At 49.5% G+C, this 18,699-nt stretch overlaps 1 protein-coding gene across 1 annotated transcript in view; it reads right to left on the bottom strand.

Annotated features, from left to right (window-relative positions):
• Positions 1–7,306, bottom strand: part of PRDM11 (PR/SET domain 11) — a 94,219-nt gene extending 86,913 nt beyond the window's left edge. The window contains exon 1 of the mRNA XM_043481364.1: positions 7,097–7,306. The gene's annotated coding sequence lies outside the window, so the exon portion shown is untranslated. The remainder of the gene's footprint in view (positions 1–7,096) is intronic.
• Between the last annotated feature and the right edge of the window lie 11,393 nt (positions 7,307–18,699).

Genomic DNA, 18,699 nt, shown 5'->3' with positions numbered 1-18,699 from the left:
CTGTTACATAACACAAGGAGGTGGCCCCTAAAGTCTCCTTTGATAAGGTTGGTTTCTTCAGGCGATTGGAAAGACCAGATGACGGCTGTGTGATCTGAAGCTAGTCACTTACCCTCTCTGAACCCAAGCTTCCTCATCCAGAAATAGATGAGGAAGAGGCCTTATGGGGCCGATGTCAAGTGCCCTGATGCTCAGTACGTGGTCCTCTTAAAATGTGGTCCTGAAAAAACACGGAGGAAAGAGTTTTCCTCCACAGCAGGTAACGCGGGACTGACATGACCATCTCCATTTACAGCAAGGGAGACTGAGGCCCAAACATGTTTGGCTTTGAATACAAGCCCGTGGGGGAGTATAAGTGTCTGAAGGTCTGGCCAGGTCACCTTTGTTTAAGTAGAGACCACTGTGACTATTCACCCTCCCATCTCCGGGCAGCGCCGTCCCTGGCAAGTGGCAGAAGATTATATCGGTGCCCTGGGAGATATATCGTGACCTGCGGTCACGACCTCACGCCCAAGGAGTGGCCCCCCCCCAGAGCTGGCCCTGTGCTGCATCGGGGCTTGGTGCTCCTTCCCGGGGAGCTCTGTGAGGCCAGCACCATTATCACCCCGACTGTGCGGATGAGGAGACACGCAGCCGCAAAAGGGGCAGCCTCTTACCCGCATCTCCCAGCTGCCGAGAGCAGGGCAGGGCTGGAGCTGAGGCCACGCCCCCTCCAGGGCGCCCCGCCCACACACCCGCTCTCCATCCCACCCCGCTGCCAAGAGGCCAGCCCAAGGGACTTTGCCTCATCTTATCTAGGGGTGCCATGGCTACTCAGAAGTGAAGTCAGACACACTCCAGGAAGCCTGCAGCCCCCAGAACTGTGCTCCAACCTGACTGCACTGAGTCTCAGCGCGCAGGGCCAAGTCCTCTCCCCCCCGCTCCCACCCTCCCTTTTGGAAGGGCCTCCACCATGCCCTCATCCTCACCCTCTGCTACCCTGACGCTGTGACAGCCTCCTAACCGGCCTCCCTGCCTCCAGCCTCACACCCAAGCTGCCGCTGCTGCTGACAACCGGGACCTGGGTCTGCTCTCCATGTCAGCTTTCTCCTCATAAAACCTTCTGTGGCTCCCAGAGGCCCCACAGACAGAGTATAAACTCCTCTGCGGAGCGGTCATAACCTTTTTACAATCTGGCTGGGATAGAGTCTCCGTGTTAGGTGGGAGGGATCAGGAGCTAGGAGACCTGGGTTCAAATCCCAATGGTGTTGCTAACCAAATGGGAAACCTTGGGCAAGTTAGTCCACCTCTCTGAGCCTTGCGCTCCTAAAGGGAAATAATAGCACCAGTCTCAGGGTGCTGCTGGGAAGATGACATAGAAAACACATCATGAAGGACTTTGCATATATTAATAGTAAGTGCTCCATTAATTCATTCATTCCACAAATACCAGGCCTTATGACGTGCCATGCACTATTCTTGCAGCCCTGAACAAAACTGACAAAACTCCCCCCTTCTCTGGGAACTTACAGTAAAATTAAGGGAGGCAGCCAAAACCAACATAAATAAGTAAAACACAAGGCATGTTATACATGCTGTGTGCTATGGAGAAAAATGGAGCAAAAAAAAGGCAGGGAAACAGCAGGATAAGGGGACAGGGGTTGCGATTTTAAATAAGTACCCACGAGAAGGTGACATTTGAGCAAATCCCAATGGAGGTGAGAGAGCCTACCATGGAGATAATGAGTAAGAGAGTGTTACAGCAGTGGGAACAACCACTGCAAAGGCCCTGAGGCAGGATCAGACTGGTGTGTTAGTCATATCACTATTATCATCACTATCATTTCTTTCTGGTTTCATTTCCCTTCACCTCCTCCCTTTCCTGTCCCCTTCAGCCAAATGAACTACCAGAGCCTCCCCAAGCCCTTCTGCATGCACATGCCTTTGTACAAGCCACACTCCATGCTGGAATGCCTTCCTTTCTCTCCAACTCCTACTCATCCTTCAAAACCCAGCTGAAAGGCCGCCTCCTCAGGGAAGCTTTCCTTGACTTAGAGTCCATGGCCCACTCTCTTGTCCCCCTCTGCTGTACCCTGAAACTGTTTGGTTAACTGGTCAGTGAGTTCTGGAGGGATAAGGACCAGCTTTTGCATTGCACCCCTAAGCGCAGCACAGTGCCTGGTTGTGTGCACTGACCACCCGATGAATGAAGGAAGAGCCGAAGGATGCCTCAGGCCTCCCCCCTTACAGAGCCTTAGCCCTGGGCATGCCACCACGAATGACCGCCCCTGTGAATGCTGGCCTTTTCAACGCAGATATAAATCTGCAATATGAAACAGGCTTTTTAAAAATAACAGCACATTTTTCTTTTTTCTTCATTGTTTTTTTTTCTTTCTGCACGGCTTATTTTTCCGGTGCAGCCCTGGACCAGCTGTAGGGAAGTCCCTCCCAGGCCCACTCTAAGAACACAGGGTTCTGGGGCCTCTAAGGACTCCTAGGCCCTAAGAAGGATGGAGGAGGCACCAGATGGTTCTAGACGAGCCCTGGCACCAAAGACTACCAGGCACCTCTGAGCCAAGAACCTTTCTGCTCAAATGCGATGTTAGGTGGGTTACGTCCGGGAAAACTTATAGCCCCATGTGACTTTTCCAAAGCGGCTTCTCCTTGATGGGTCTGGAATTCTCTGCCCTCACTCTAAGAGGGCATCCTAGGGAGATGGCATCAGATCCAGGGTTCCAATCCTGGCTACACCATTGTGTAGCCCTGGATCCTTTCCATCACCTCTTGGGGACTCGGTTTCCCCATCTGTGAAATGGAAATAACAACCCCTATCTCTGTTTTCTGCATATGGTACGTGACATGCTTAGGCCCATACCTAGGACACAGTAAGCATTCAGTAAACATTAGCTGCCTTCATCACCATGACCTTCATTTTCACCATCCCTGGATCTCTCATTGTGCAGTTCCTCCACTAAATCATATATTCTCCAGATCAGAGACCTCAACAATCTACTAAATCTCATCTTCTTGGCCCTCCTGGAATTTTCTCTCATATATCCCAGAAACACAGTCTTTCTGGGGGAATGAACACCTGTAAACATGGGAAGCTTGGTATCCGTTCTCTACAGGCCAATCACTTTGCCTGCCACACCTGACACCTCCTTCCTGCTGGACCTACCTGCCCACACCCCAGGGGGACAGCGTTGATAATGAATCCTGTCCTTAGCTCCCAGCACACCATGAGCCTGCAGCCAGTGCTCAGAGATTCATCAGAAGGTATTTACTAAGCAGCTCATGTGCATGGACGCTGAAGGTACAGCGGCATGTGCACGCCAAACCAGGCCCTGCCCTCACAGAGCTGACGGTAGATGAAAGAGTAAGACTGCAGTCAATGTTGTTCTCGTCCAATCGCTAAATTGTGTGTTTTGAGACCCGATGGACTGTAGCCCGCCAGGCTCCTCTGTCCACGGGATTTCCCAGGCAAGAATACTGGAGTGGGTTGCATTTCCTTCTCCAGGGGATCTTCCCAACCCTGGGGTTGAATCTGAGTCTCCTGCAACGTCAGGTGGGTTCCTTACCACTGAGCCACCAGGGAAGCCTGCAATCTGTAAATACACCAATAAATGTAAAACCACCACTGAGACGAGTGCTATAAAGGAAAGGTACATGGGCCGTGAGAGATTGCAGTGGAGGGCTTGCCCTAACCAGGGAGGGCTTCCCTGAGCAGGCGATGCTGAAGCTGAAAGATGAAGGATGAGGAGACCTGCACAGCTGAAATGGAATGCATGGCCAGGGCAGAGGAAACGTGAGTAAAGTACTACGTGAGGCTGAACATGATAAATGGAGGGGTTCAAGATGGTGTCCCCATGGGGTCTGAAGGGCAACTGAAGGATTCCAGAAGGCTTTTCAGGCAGGGGTTGACAGACTCAGATTTATTTGTCAAAAAAATCACCCTGGCCACTGAGGAGGAGCTTTTCCAAGCCTGTGTGTGTGTACTCATCTCTGCCTAGAATGCTCCCCCAGTCTCTGTATCAGTCAGGACAGGCTAGGTTATGCTGCAGTAACAAACAACCCCCAAATCTAAGTGGCTTGAAAGAACAAAGGCTTAACCATCACTCATGCTGCACGTCCATCAAGGGGCACCGAGGGGCTCCACTCAGGGAGAGACACGGGGACCCAGGCCAGCAGAAGCAGCCACCAACCCTACCTCCTGCCAGATGCCACACCACAGGGAAAGAGCACTCAGGAGGGCCTCACGCCAGCAACCAGATGCCCTGGACCAGAAGTGGCATGGGCCACTGTAGTTCACAACTCACCGGCCAGTCACACAGCCCCGCCCAGCACAAGGGGAGCTGCAGTCAGTCCTACACGCGCCTGCCTGGAGGAACTGGAAATATTTAGGGTGTGGCATTAAGCACCACCAGATACTCACTCCATCTTGCTGTCCCCCAACCTTAACTCATGCATTAGATCACAACTGGTTCAGTATTCCAGAAGGAGGGACCGACATGTGCAGGGGAGAACAGAGAGATCTAGGGAAGATGGAAGACGAAGCCGAGGAAAGGACAGGGCTCACATCACTCAGAGGCTTGTAAACCGTGGGAACAATTTGGTTCTTTATCTCACAAGTACTGTGAAGACTTCAATGCTTTATGCAGAAATGGGGAGTCTGTTGTGAGCTTCTTGGGAACAGATCACTCTGCCACCCTAAGACTGACGTGGAGGGGAGGTCACAGGTGGAGCTAGGGGGCTCGTGCTATTGTCTTGGGAATAGACAGCAGTGTTTGACCAAAATGCTAGGGAAGAGAAGACAGAGAGAAGTGGATGGATTCAATTTAATAAGCTGAAGTTCCCTAGATCTGGAGATACAGTGGATTGCAGTGTGGGAACGGAGACAGCAAGGTTTCTGCCTTAGGGACTAGCAAGATGGGGTAGCCTTGGCTAAGATGAGAGCCCTGGAGGTGGTTTAGGGAAGAAAATGATGGAACAGCCTCGGACTCTGTGTGTGGGTCATAATTATGAGACAGTCAAGAGAACGAGCAGAGGAGGCAGCTGAATAAACAGGAATGACTCCTGCCTACTCATCCAGTGGTCTTCACTTCCTTCACACTTGCCAAGAACTTAGAACCAGGGGAACCCCCCCTCCCCCCATTTAAGTCCAGGTGAGGAAAGATTCAGAAGCTAGAAGTCTTACTTGACACCAGAGACAACAAATTTATGAAACACATCAATGCAAAAGGTCAAGAGGACAGAACTGTAACTCAGGTCGGAGTAGTATGTAAGTGACAGCTGTGAGGGTTGATGAAGGACCCCTGGGGCCAGTGAGGGGAGCCCCCCATCTCTGAGCAGTCATTAGGGTAGGCAGCATGGATTCTGCCTCAGTTGCCCCTTGGAGGCCCCACCAAGTTTGGGACTGAATGGACCCGGGTGGGGCTTGTTGGGCAATTCTGATATTCCCTGGAGAGTGTTCTGCAATAATCCCAGGAAGAAAAATACTTCTTAACTCACTGTGGGCTGAGGGCTAGGCACTGTCTCTGTGCTGTCTCATTTCATCTCACAACCGCCTGCCCAGACAGGCTTTGTTGGCCTACTTTAGGGATGGAGGAGCAAGATCCAAGAGGTCAAAGGTAACCGTGTCAAGTCCAAAGTCCCAGATCAGTATGAAGGGGAAGGACTCCAATGGAGAAGCCCTTTTTCATTAAACTAAAGCAACCAGCCTGGGCTCTATTCCAGAGAGGAAGGTTTACAGACAGGTGCCTACAGAGGACTCTGCTCACCCACCTCTGAGAAAGTCAGTGAGCAAAAATAATGCCCCACTCTCCAGGGAAGGAAAGTTACATCTGCCCCATGGATCTCATAACCCCAACCCCTTCCTTTCTCTCAAGGGGAAATGAGGGCGAAGGACAGCTTGGGTGCCACAGGCATCATGCTTCATGGAAAATTCTTTTGCTACAGCACAAACAGAACCCCCAGTTAATAGGTTTACAGGCATCAAGAGTCCTGTCTCATTCTTCCCCCTGTCCCCGGGGACAAAGAGCTGGGTGTGTTTCCTTTCAGCCACTCTAAATTATATACAACAGCGTTACTCCACATGAAACAAGCATCTGAGAAAGAAGAGAGGTTTAACATTTTTCTCCCTGAAGTCCCAGCCCATCCCGAGGGTGGTCTAAGCCCCTATCGCCCAATACCACCCCGTACAAGACACGAGCAACTTTTAAACCAGCACCGACCAGCGCTCAAGACATTCTGTATTCTCCTTGCAGTCACTTGCCTGGGGCGTGCTGGCCTTGACCGTAGAAAGGTCATCGGCCGCCAAATGCCTGCAGAGGAGACTACCTTGGGGATTGCGGAGGGGCGGGGGGCGGGGGGGGGTTGGAATGGAGGCTACACTCCGGAGAGATTTCCCAAAGAGTCTATACCGCACCTGGGAAGCGAAATGTGTTAAAAGAAATGGCCCCCGGAGCGACCACGTTTACCAGGTAATCGTGCACGCGTTGCAAAGAGGGCCCCCACCGCACCCCAGCAGGAGTCGTGCCTCCCACGTCCGCGGCAACCCCAGTGGCCGAGCCCAAAGCGCGCCACCCACCCCCACCGCCCCCCGAGAACTAGGCCAGCGGCAGCGGCGAGCCGTCCAGCCAGCAGGCGCCCCGCCCCGCCCGTGTCTCCGCGTTCTCAGGCCGAACGCCCGGGGCCCGGGCGGCCGCTGCCATTGGTCGGCGGCCACGTCCGTCAGCGGGCGGCACGCCGGCGCAGAGCAAAGGCTACATTGTAACCAGGCGAGCGAGCAAGCGAGCGGGGCGCGGGCGGGGAGGAAGGAGGCGGAGGGGCGGCCCCCGAGTCCCGCAGCGGCGGCGGCGGCGGCAGCTACCTGCCGAAGGGTTAACCCACCTCGGGCCGGGGCGAGCCGCACCCCCACCGCCACCACCACCCCGCTCCTGCGCCGCCCGGACCCCCCCGCGCCGCGGGCGCTGCACCCCCCGGCCGCCCGCCGCCCCCGCGGCCGCTCGCAGCCCCTGCCCCGGCGGCCCCCCGGCGCGCGCGTGCGCGCGCTGGCAAACTGCCGAGCGCTTTCCGAAGCCATTTTCAATGGCCACAGTGGCTACCGGGGCTGACTCACCTTCCCGGGAGCGCCGCGGCGGCCGCGGGGCCCGGGCGGCGCGGGCGGGCCCGGGCGGGCGGCTCGGCGGAGGCGGCGCGGCCCCGGCTGGCGGCCCCCGCGGCGGGAGCGGCCGCGCTGCGGGCGCGCTGGGCCCCGGCAAAGTTTCAGCGCCAGCCTCGGCGCGGCGGCGGCGGCGGCGACTCGCTGCTGCTCTCCTCCCCTGCTTTGACCACCATCTTATTAGTACAGGAAATGACATGGAAAACGGAAGAAAGCGGCGTTTGGGGCAGACGCGGACCCCCCAATTCAGGGGCCCGGAGCCGGGACTCAGCAGCCGCGCGTCCCAACCCGGCCCCGGGAGAAAACTCCCGGGGTCCCCTCGGCGCCCCCGTCCCGCGCCCTGCCTGGAGGGGAGCGGGGGTGGGGGGAACCCAGTTCCTCGAACCCAAAAGGACAGGGCGACTTTTATAAGCCAGCCCGCGGAGAAATCGAGAGAAAAAAAAATAATGAAAAAAAGAAAAGGTTAAAAGAACTTTCGAACTGGGACACTTTTTTTTTTTTTTTGGTCGGAATTAAAAGTTCTAGAATTTTAAAAAATCACTCATTGAGGGGGCTCCCTGGCTCCCCCACTTCTGTTGCTGCCCCTTGTGAACCAAACGGGGGAGCAAATGTGTTGATATTTTTAACCCTTTCTTGGCTCCGCTGCCCGCAACTGGCCCCCTCCTGATCCGGTTTAACCCTTTGAATGCCCACCTATTCGGAAATACAAACTGAAGCTGTCAAGCCAGGTGCATCCCGCTGAAAGCTGGGGAAGGGGGCTGGGGGGTTTCATTTGAAACGTTTAACTGTTTCCGTGGGGCTGCGGTTTGAACGTCGCGAACCGCACGTGTTCTTCAAATCGGAATTTGTTACCGGAATTGAGATCCTGAGAACCGGACTTGCTGGTCCCGGGCTGTCTTGGGAAAGATGTTTAAACAGAAATCGCTTGCTTGGGTCCTCCATTTCTTCATCTGTGAAATGGGATTCAACATCGCAGAGCAACAAGGTAGCAAGGAAAAGATCGGGCGGAATTTTCATAAAGACCGTGTTTAAAAGCTTGAAAGGCTTTATTCCAGGCTTAGAAACCTGACGGGTTAGGATGGAGTAGAGAACACGCGGGATGGCGTAACCAAAACAATTACTCCCAAAATAACCGTGTTCTTCTGGCGTTGTCTGCAAGGCAAGGGGCCCAAGTGCGAGATCTCTCCTGTCAAAGGAGGCTCTGCTGCTCTGGCTCTGAAACCGAGGTGTAACCTCCAGTAGATGGTTGTCAGGTGGAATTTGACCTCAGGACCGCGCCTGGGCGGGGCGCTGCTTAGGGAGGGGCTTGCCGGCCGTCTGACATCCGCTGAAGCCCTGAAAGGCTTGGCACAGGAGGCCTCCAGTGGGTACCGCCCCGGGGAGATCTCCTCTCCAGGATAGAGTTCCCTGTCAGTTTCCCTGCTGGCTGGGAGCCTGAGTCCCAGATGGCATCCATGGTCAGACCCAAGGACATGCTCCTAGCTCTTGGAGTCTGGAAGTTGGGGGTTGAGGGGAGAAGCTCTGTACGTACCACATCTTTTATTTCCCTTGACTCTGCATCACAAACACACCTTCTTGAAATCCCTCATCTTCTACTTCCTGTGTGGTCTTGAGGATGGGACTTCTCTTCTCTGAGCCTCAGTTTCCTATCTGCAAAGTGGGACACACAGTTAACAACCCACATTGCCAGCTCCCTGTGAGGAGCCATGAAACTGTTTAAAGAGCCTAGCACCACACTGCTAATAGTAGTTGCTCAAGTAATGGTAATTAACATCAGAATTCTATGACTTTCAATATAACTATAAAAAGTTTCCTGAGTCTTTCTGCTCAGTGCCGGGCAGAGTGTTGGGTACTGGGGAGTACCAAGATTAGTTAGACCTGGTCCTTTTAGGAGGTCTTGGTCTGGCCAGGAGATGGAGGAACTGGTAGTTAACTCAAATTAATTCAAGAATTAAGCTGGAGGCCAGGTGGTTGGGCAGGGAGAGGAAAGGACACCAAGGAGGAAACCATGTATTCCTTTTGAGAAGGAGTCACCAAGGAAAGGGTGTCAGAGGTGGGCCCTGACGGGGGCTTGGAATTTCCACCAGTGCTAGGATGGCGTTCCAGGAAGGCAAACAGCGCTGGCAGAGACCTGCAAGTCTCAAAGCAGCAGGGTGTGTTACATGTGGCCAGCTATGACTGGACTCCAGAGTGGGTGGGGCAGAGGAGCCGACTCGAGGCCAGAAAGCCAAGAGGATAAAGAGAGAAGGTGGTCACAGCCTCCAAAAAGCAAAATGGTCTTTGAGAGAATGAGCTGAGGAGTGAGGCAAAGAGGGAATTTTTCCATGTGGTGCTGGTTTTCTGTTTAAATCTCCCCATCCATTTGGCCCAGTCTGGCTTCTCTTTGCCAGGAACAGTTGGCCTCCACGCTCCAACTCTGGAGTGAGGCTGGGTCCTCGGGCATTGCAGGCCAGGAGGCTCCAGTCGTCACACTCGGGAGGCACAGAGAGTCTGCGTGGTTCAGAGACTCAGGTCTGAGATCCGGCCTGCCACCCCCCTGCCATGGAACCTGGGGCATGTGACTCTTCCTGTCTGGGCTCCGGCTTCTTCCTCTGTGACACAGAGTTTGGACCACTTGTTCCCTCAAGAAGCTGCCCTGTAGCCACATGATCAACACCACAGCTTGGGAAGGAATCTGAAACAAGACTGGGAGAGTTTCTAGGAGCCCAAGGCAGCCAAGGGCTGGCACGAATGCCCAGGGTCCGTGGGCAGAGAGTGGTAGTTACCTTGGGTGATTACCCCAGGGCCCGAAGGTAATCCCTGTAGACAAGTGGTCTGGACAAGGTGGGCCTTGTGAGGCTGGGCCTCAGCTTCCCTCTGTGGGCTGAGTTGGGCCTGAAGCACAGAAGTGATGAACAGGAGCCCCACTCAGATCCCCTGAGAACTAGTTGGGGGTCAGGTGGTACGAAGGGGGTTGAAGTGAATAGAGCACGTGACATACTTTCAGGGACCTTACCATTTGACTCTCTCAATAATCCAAGACAATCAGCATCATCACTATTTTTGCAGAAAGGGAAATCATGCTCAGAGAGGTTAAGAAACTTGCCTGAGGCCACACAGCTAGTTAGAAGTGGGATAAGATTCAAACCCAGATCTGCCTGACTCCATTGCTCAATGCTGTCCACTCTTGGACATTTCTGGTTTGTCATCCTTCTCCATAATACAACTTTTCAGCCTAATGGTTGGTAAAATATTTGCCTGGTTTCTTTCTTGGGCATATCACACAATAGGAGCTGACCAGGACTTTGCGATGGGAGGTCAGGTTCTTCATCACTGCCCCCTACAAAAAATGTACCAACAATCCCAGTCACCTCTAGGTCCCTGTGAGGACATTGACATGTTCTAAGTGAACGATGCTCAGATCTTCGGAAAGAAAAGCTAATCTGCGACCTTTCCACCTGCTATTGATAACCCAAGTAAAACATAGATGCACCGAGCTGCGACTTAAATGCCCCCTGGATCACTGGAGATTCACTTCCACATTTGCTGTGAACCAAGGATGCGTATTTATTGCATCAATCAATGACCCTTCTGAAAGCCTTGAGGGAGAAATTTCATTCAGGATTTAGTGCCTGGAAAAAACAGACTAAAGATCAACTGCATTTCCCTCGAGGAACTGGCAAGCGTCTCCCTTGCTAATGAGAAGAGCTGCATAACTGATCAGGTTTCCCTTTTTACACAGGTTGCCAGGAAGCTCAGGGCCAGACTCCACCCCCATTCCCAGCAACTTTGGCAGTTGCTCCCTCCTTATTCCTCCTTTCCCACTTCTAATCCTACTGACTCAGCTTTGTTTTCTCTGCCTTTTATTAAAGATGCCTCCCCCCGACTTTTAATGACAAGAAATAAATATTTAAAATAAATCCACATTTGGAAGGGTTGCTGAAGGGAGTTGGATTCCATGGGCCTTGTGTTAAGCCAGGCATGGTTCTCTTCTGGTCTTGTCTTGTCCACTCGCCCAACAGCTGAGGGATTCCTCTCTTGGAAGGGAGGAGGGACTGGCTTATAACCAAGGGATTCCTCGCTCAGCTGCCGATGACGACTAAGAGCAAATGCCCTGGGTCAGATCATCGTGACTATTTTTTGGTTCTGCTGACAAACAGCTTGCCTCTCTCCTGTCAACTGCCCAGAAAGCACAAACCTCTGTCCCCTACCCCCCCCCCAACCCCCGCCAAGATGTCCCTCATTTGTTCCTCCTGCTGAGTTTTGGCAGGAAATAGACTCCTCTTTTCTACAGAAGCCGCTGCCCCTTATGGACTGTCTACCACATGCCCGGCAAGGTGAGATGACTAGGATGCAGGCTGAGGGTGAAAGAGCAGCTTTAGAACCTCGGACAGGGAAGGCCTCAGAGATGTGGCATCTCATGGGGGTCTTGATCAATGGGGAGGAGCCAGGCCCACCCACGGTTGAGTAGTTGAGTCCCCTCAGCAGAGGACACAGCCCGTGCAAAGGCCCTGAAGCAGAAGCTAGCCAAGCTTGTTGTATGGCGTGGCCCAAGGTGAGCCTAGTGTAGAAGGGGAGAGAGAGACGGAGACGAGCAGGAGAAAGGATTGGATCTAGGCCATGCTTTTCCATGCATTGGATTATTTGGACATCAGTAGGAGCCAGTGATGGAGAAGGCAATGGCACCCCACTCCAGTACTCTTGCCTGGAAAATCCCATGGACGGAGGAGCCTGGTAGGCTGCGGTCCATGGGGTCGCTAAGAGTCGGAGACGACTAAGCGACTTCACTTTCACTTTTCACTTTCATGCATTGAAGAAGGAAATGGCAAGCCACTCCAGTGTTCTTGCCTGGAGAATCCCAGGGACAGGGGAGCCCGATGAGCTGCCGTCTATGGGGTCGCACAGAGTCGGACACGACTGAAGTGACTTAGCAGCAGCAGCAGGAGCCAGTGATGCTTTACAGCCGGGGACACGCAGGACCTCACTTATGTTTTCACACCATCACCTTGGCCGCCATGTGGCTGCTAACATTGACCAAGTGCCAGGTGAGTGGGTAGGTGTGTTCATAAACCATGGTATTTAGCTGTCCCCCCTGCTCATGAGGTTGATGTGGACCTGTCTTTTTTTCTGGCTGCCCAGCCTCTGACTTCCCTTCCAGTGACTGGGGAAATTCCCATCCTTCTGCGCCCTGGAGAGACCCAGGGTGTGCCCGCCCCCATGCCCACTAGAGAATCTGAAAACATCAAAAATTCCCTTCCAGGAGGTGCATAGGTCATGAAGGTGGGGTCCTTATAAATGAGATTTGCACCCTTATAAAAGAGACTTCAGAAAACTCCCCTGACCTTCCCACCAAGGAGAACGCAAACAGAAGATAGCCGTTCAAGAACCAGGAAGTGGATTCTCACTAGACCCAACCTGATCTTGGACTTCCAGCTTCCAGAACTGTGAGAAATAATTTTCTGTGGTTTTTAAGTTGCCAGTGGTGCTTTGTTATAGTAGCTCAAAGGTAGGGTACAGACACTTGATGGAGCCTCAGCCAGTTAGATGAGTTCCCCACCTTTGAACTGGAATCTAGTGACACATAGAGACATGGACCCTGGATGATACTTTCTGGTGAGAGTCGGGTTGCACTAGAGTCAGTTCTCCAGGGCAGGAGAGCCTGTAGCTGGATTAGGAAGAGCTGCAGGGGCTGGTGGTACAAGCCCCAGGAAGTACCTGTCAGCAGTATTGGGCAGCGTCCTCACTGGTTCTGTGGCTTGGTCTTGGCTGTGACTCTGTCTCTTTGCACCCCGCACTTGGTTCTTCAACTTTTCAGAGGGTCATGAGCTACCTTAACTCCTTTTAATAGGTTCCTTGTTGCTTAAATCAATGTTGTTGTTATTGTTATTCTTCAGTTGCTAAGTCATGTCCCACTGTTTGCAGCCCCACGGGCTGTAGCTCTGTCCATGGAATTCTACAGGCAAGAATACTGGAGTGGAGAGCCATCCCCTTCTCCAGGGCATCTTCCCTACCTCACGGTCTCTGAGAACCAGGAATCCTGGGAGCAGCTTGGCAGGCTGGTTCTGGCTCAGAATCGCTCGAGAGGTTGCAGTCGGATTGTCAGCTGGGGCTTGCCAGGTTGTCAGCTGGGCTGAAGGCTTGCCTGGGGCTGGCGAGTCCACTTCCAAACTCTCTCACATGTAGGATAACCCATGATGCAAGTTTGCCTGGGAATGAGGAGGATTCCCAGGATATGGGATTTTCAGCTTTAAAAGCAGGTTGGCTTCAGGCAAACCAGGGCAAGCTGATCACCCTATTCCTGTGGTTGTTGAAGAGAGAGCTTAGATTCTTGATTTGAGCATCTCAGTAGGACTGCTCCTGATATGGCAGCTGGTCTTCCTTGGAGTGAATGATCAGAGAGATAGAGGCAGAAGAAAGTAATCATCTTTTATAACCTAATTTCAGACTGGCATACCATTCCTTCTACTGTATTCTACTGTCAACTACAAATTGCCGCTTTTCAAGGGCATTTAAATTCTTAAAGAGCTAGGAATACCAGACCACCTTATCTGTCTCCTAAGAAACCTGTATGCTGGTCAAGAAGCAACAGTTAGAACCTTACCTGGAACAACTGACTGGTTCAAAATTGGGAAAGGAGTAGGACAAGGCTGTATATTGTCCCCCTGTTTATTTAACTTATATGCAGAGTACATCATGTGAAATGCTGGGCTGGATGAATCATAAGCTTGAATCAAGATTGCCAGGAGACATATCAACAACTTCAGATATTCAGATGACACCACTCTAATGGCAGAAAGTGAAGAGGAACTAAAGAGCCTCTTGATGAGGGTGAAAGAGGAGAGTGAAAAAGCTGGCTGAAAACTCAGCATTCAAAAAACTAAGATCAGTCCCATCACTTCATGGCAAATAGAAGGGGAAAGTGGAAGCAGTGACAGATTGTTTTCTTGGGCTCCAAATTACTGCTGATGGTGACTGCAACCACAAAATTAAAAGATGCTTGCTCCTTGGAAGGAAAGCTATGACAAACCTAGACAGTATATTAAAAAACAGAGACGTCACTTTGCCAACAAAGGTCCGTATAGTCAAAGCTATTGTTTTTCCAGTAGTCATGTTCAGATAAGAGAATTGGACCATAAAGAAAGCTGAGCACCGAAAAATTGATGCCTTCAAATTGCGGTGCTGGAGAAGATTCTTGAGTAACTGAACAACAAGGGCATTTGCCATCTGCCTCTGCAGAGATTGAACCCTGTGCTGCTGTAGCTCTTGACCTTCAACATGCCCCGAAGGGAATTCAGGGTGGAGAGTGAGGCAAGTCTGTGCTCCCGGGAAACTGGTGGAACAGGTCTTTGTTGTTATTCAGTAGCTAATTCATGTCTGACTATTTGCCACCCCATAAACTGCAGCATACTAGGCTTCCCTGTCCTTCACAGTCTCCTAGAGTTTGCTCAAACTCATGTCCATTGAGTCAGTGATGCCATCCATCCATCTCATCCTCTGTTGCCCCCTTCTCCTCCTGCCCTCAATCTTTCCCAGCATCAGGGTCTTTTCCAGTGAAAAGATGTTTTTCGCATCAGGTGGCCAAAGTATTGGAGCTTCAATTTCAGCATCAGTCCTTCCAATGGATATTCAGGGTTGATATCCTTTAGGATTGACTGGTTTGGTCTCCTTGCTGTCCAAGGACTCTCAAGAGTCTTCTCCAGCACCATAATTTGAAAGCAACAATTCTTAGGCGCTCAGCCTCCAGACACCCTTAGACGTACATTTTATGTGCTTCTCTCATTATTTCTTTGAAATTATTTCCAGAAGTGGACAAAGCATGTGCCCAGCTTCACATCCTGAAAAATTTTGCCAAATTGCCCTCCAGAAAAGTTGTACCAATGTCAGTTCTCACTGGCTTTGTGAGAGCCTGCTTGTTTCTCTAAACCCTTACACTGAACATCATCCATCTGCTTAATCTTCAGTAATTTGATGTGAGAGTGATCTGTCTCATTGTTTCTTTAAATCACATGGTACTGATAGCAAGATGAGCATTTTTCTCGTGTCTCATTTGTGAATTGCTTGATCACATGCTTTGTCTAAATTTGGGATCTTGTGTCTTTTTATTGATTCATAAATGTAGCTTACATATTAAGGATAACAAAAGTCTTTGAAATTTCTATCACTATTTTCTCAATTCAGAAATATTTGTAAATGTATTTATGATGTTTTTTGCTATATGGAAATTTAAAGGTTTTGGTTTCCTGCTGTCAGAAAGACCTCCTTCAGAAAATTATAAAAATATTCTCTTAGATTTTCTTCTAATTTTAATATTAAAAAAAAATCTGGCCCACCTGGGATTTATTTTGGTGCAGAGTGTAACATGGAGATTTAACTTTTTTTCCCTTAGTGAATAAGTAGTTGTCCTAACACCAGTTACTGGGTAATTCATCCATTTCTCATTGTTTTACAGTGCCATCTGTATCCCATGCTAAATTTCTATACCATACACAAGCCTATTTCTTCTCTATTATGTATCACTGATTGTTTATCTATTTGCACAGTACCAAACTGGTTCCAATTACTATAGCTTTATAGTGTATTTTAGTATTAGACAGGACACAGCCTCTACTTAATTAACTTGATCTAATTCCCAGAGGCAGAGATTTTAACTCCTAGATGATATTTGCCTTCATATTCCAAGTTATATGTTTATAGTGCTAGCTTTTGAGTAAGTAATTTCAAACATTATCTGCTGATTTTCTGACATGGAAGATGAGTCTTCCATTCATTTACACTCCCGATTCCCTGATGCCCCCCATCCAACACCACCTTGGGCTCAATCTGGTAACATCTTAATGGTGACTTGTGTCCCTACCAAGTGTTTTCATTGTAATGAGCATGTCAGTGTTGTGAATTGCTAAGCCAAGAACACACTGTTATTAAATTACCTTGATTTTATAGCTTTTTGTTCTTCCTAGAGTTCATAATAGACCCATTTTTTTTGCATTTGCTTTGTTTTTTTAACATCTAAGATTTTATTCTAACACTGTAGAATGCCTTTCACTACAATTTTCAACATCCTCAGACTTTTTAGATTATCTATTAGAACCTTTTGTTTTTTCCTACACTTTTTTTCTTACCTGGTGGATTAGAAATCTTTCTGATAAGAGTCAGATGGTGAATACTATAGGCTTTATGCACTGCCTGGACTCTCTGTCACATATTCCTGGTTTTTACTATATTATGTATTTGTTTTTACAACTCTTTGTTCAGGATGTTTCGAGATTCATTTATGTTGTTGCTTGAGCCAGCAGTTTGTCCATTTTTAGTATTGAGTAGCATTTCATTCCATTGATATACCACACGTTTTTTGTTTTTTTTTTTTTTTGTACTTTTTGGGAGATTTCCATGACCTTGTCTTTCAACACTTAAACCTTTTCTTAAAAAATTTAACCCCGGGGACTTCCCTGGCAGTCCAGTGGTTAAGACTCCCTGCTTCCACTGCAGGGGGCACTGGTTAGATCCCTGATCTGGGAACTAAGATCCTGCATGCTGTGTGGGGTGAGGCCAATATGTGTGTGTGTGTGTGTGTGTGTGCATAAATATGTATATATTCAGCTTTCATTGTCTGAATTTCCATCAAGAAACAGGATTTCTTGCTCTTGGTTTCTTATAGCCTCTTTTCTTTCTAATGGAGGCAATGTTTGTTCTTTAGAAATATCCTCTTCCCCCTCCTGTTCTGTGAATTAGCTGCTTTCTTCAGCTTCTTTCTCTCCTATTTATTGTATTCTCTTGCATGTTAGGATTGTCTTCAAGTGTCCAATGATCCTTCGCTGCCTTTTCATATTTGAGAGCGAGGCACCGAGTGTCCTCTGGGAGGCGTCAGGAGGGTGGAATTTGTGCACAGGGCTTACTGGAAGCTGAAGTTGGCCGAGTCCCCTGGTGGCATAAGTCTTCACTTCATTTATAAAGAATGTTCCTCCACCCTGCTACCAGGGGATGTGTGTGCAGGGGACATGGGTGGGAGTTGGGGGCAATAAGTCCAGTCCTGGGCTGACTTCAAAGTGATGCCAGAGCAGAGGGACCTCTAGTTTGGGACCTGAATGAGGAGGAAGTTGGAGGTCTCCGATGTCTCCTTACTCATCTGTTTTCAATTCAGCACCCTTCCACCTTCCTCAGTGCCTGCTGAAACCAAGTTAGACTTTCTGTGTCCATTTCTTTAGAAAAGGAATCTCTAGTGGTCTTCAGGAACAGGAGAAGGATAGCCCCTTGGCTGCCATGGGTGTGCTTGGGATGGGTAATCTTGGGGTCTCACTGCATTTTGTATAAGGTTTTGAAAAAATATCCCTTTATTTTCAGCCACAGGCTTCACCACAACCTTCTTAGGGACCTGGTCCTTTCTATTCCCGAGCCTTTCGGTGGTGGTGAACAAACTGGCTTCCTCCTTTCCTGTGGCCCCCACTGGACCCTTAGATTTGATTCTTGCTCCTCTGGTTCTGCGTCTCTTCCTCCAGCCCCCTCCCATCTGCTCACCTAGAGACCTTAGGTTTCTGATTCATCCTCTTCTCATGCAAGGTGGATTTAGTGTTGCTTTTTTTTTTTTCCTACTTTTGGTTTGGGCTGATCTTCAAGACGAGATGAGGTGGAAACTCTGCACTTTACCTTAATTGGTAGGCACCCATTAATCTTAAATGGAAAATTTGTCTGTCATCATCCAGGTATCATTTCAAGTAAACTTTAAAGTTGACAGTTTCTCCTTCTTTCCACCCCCCACCCCCTCAAAAATATCTCATTCGGATTTTTAATTTTTAGAACATAGGTTTTATTTTTTTTAACAGTTTTAGATTTACAAAAAAATTGCAAAGATATATCACAGAGCATTTCCATATATTCCTCACTTAGTTTGTCCTATTGACATCTTTCATCAGTGTGGGACACTGGTTGCAATTCGTGAACCAATGTTGATACATTATTATTAACTGAAGTTCACAATTTATTGAGATGTCATTACTTTTGGCCTAGAGTCATCCTTCTGTTCCCGGATTCCACACAGGAGACTACATCTCCTTGGGCTGCTCTTGACTGTGACAGTTCTCGGGGTTTCCTTCTTTTTGATGGCCTCAATTTTGAGGAGCACTGGTCAGGCGTTTGTAGAATGCCTCTCTATCATAGTTTATCTGATGCCTTTCCCAAGTTTAGAGCGGGATGATGGGTTTGGGGGAGGAAGCCATCAGGATTTTGATGAAATGCCATTCAATTGATAGAATAATTGGAGGAGAATTGACATTTCTACAATATCGAGTTTTCCTTCAGGGATGTGGCCCGTTTCTCCTTTGTATTCAAGTCTTCTTTTACAATCTTCAGTCAGGTTTTATAGTTTGCTTCTTATGAACCTAATATACTGCTTGCTAGGCTTGTTCCCAGATATTTTATAGCATTTTCTGCTCTTGTGGGTAAGATCTCCACAATTGCTTTTACTTTCTAATTTGTCCTTGCTGTTACGTTGGAAAGCCACTGCCTTGTATAAATGTATATTCTGACTAGCTATCACATATTATTTATAACAGTTTTGAGTTGATGCTCTTGAATTTTTTTGATAAGGT

This window comes from Cervus canadensis, chromosome 11 (genome assembly GCF_019320065.1).
Source record: "Cervus canadensis isolate Bull #8, Minnesota chromosome 11, ASM1932006v1, whole genome shotgun sequence".
In the NCBI taxonomy this organism is placed as follows: Eukaryota; Metazoa; Chordata; class Mammalia; order Artiodactyla; family Cervidae; genus Cervus; species Cervus canadensis.
The sequence above is the reverse complement of the archived record's forward strand: the minus strand, read 5'-3'. Positions and strand labels throughout refer to the sequence as shown.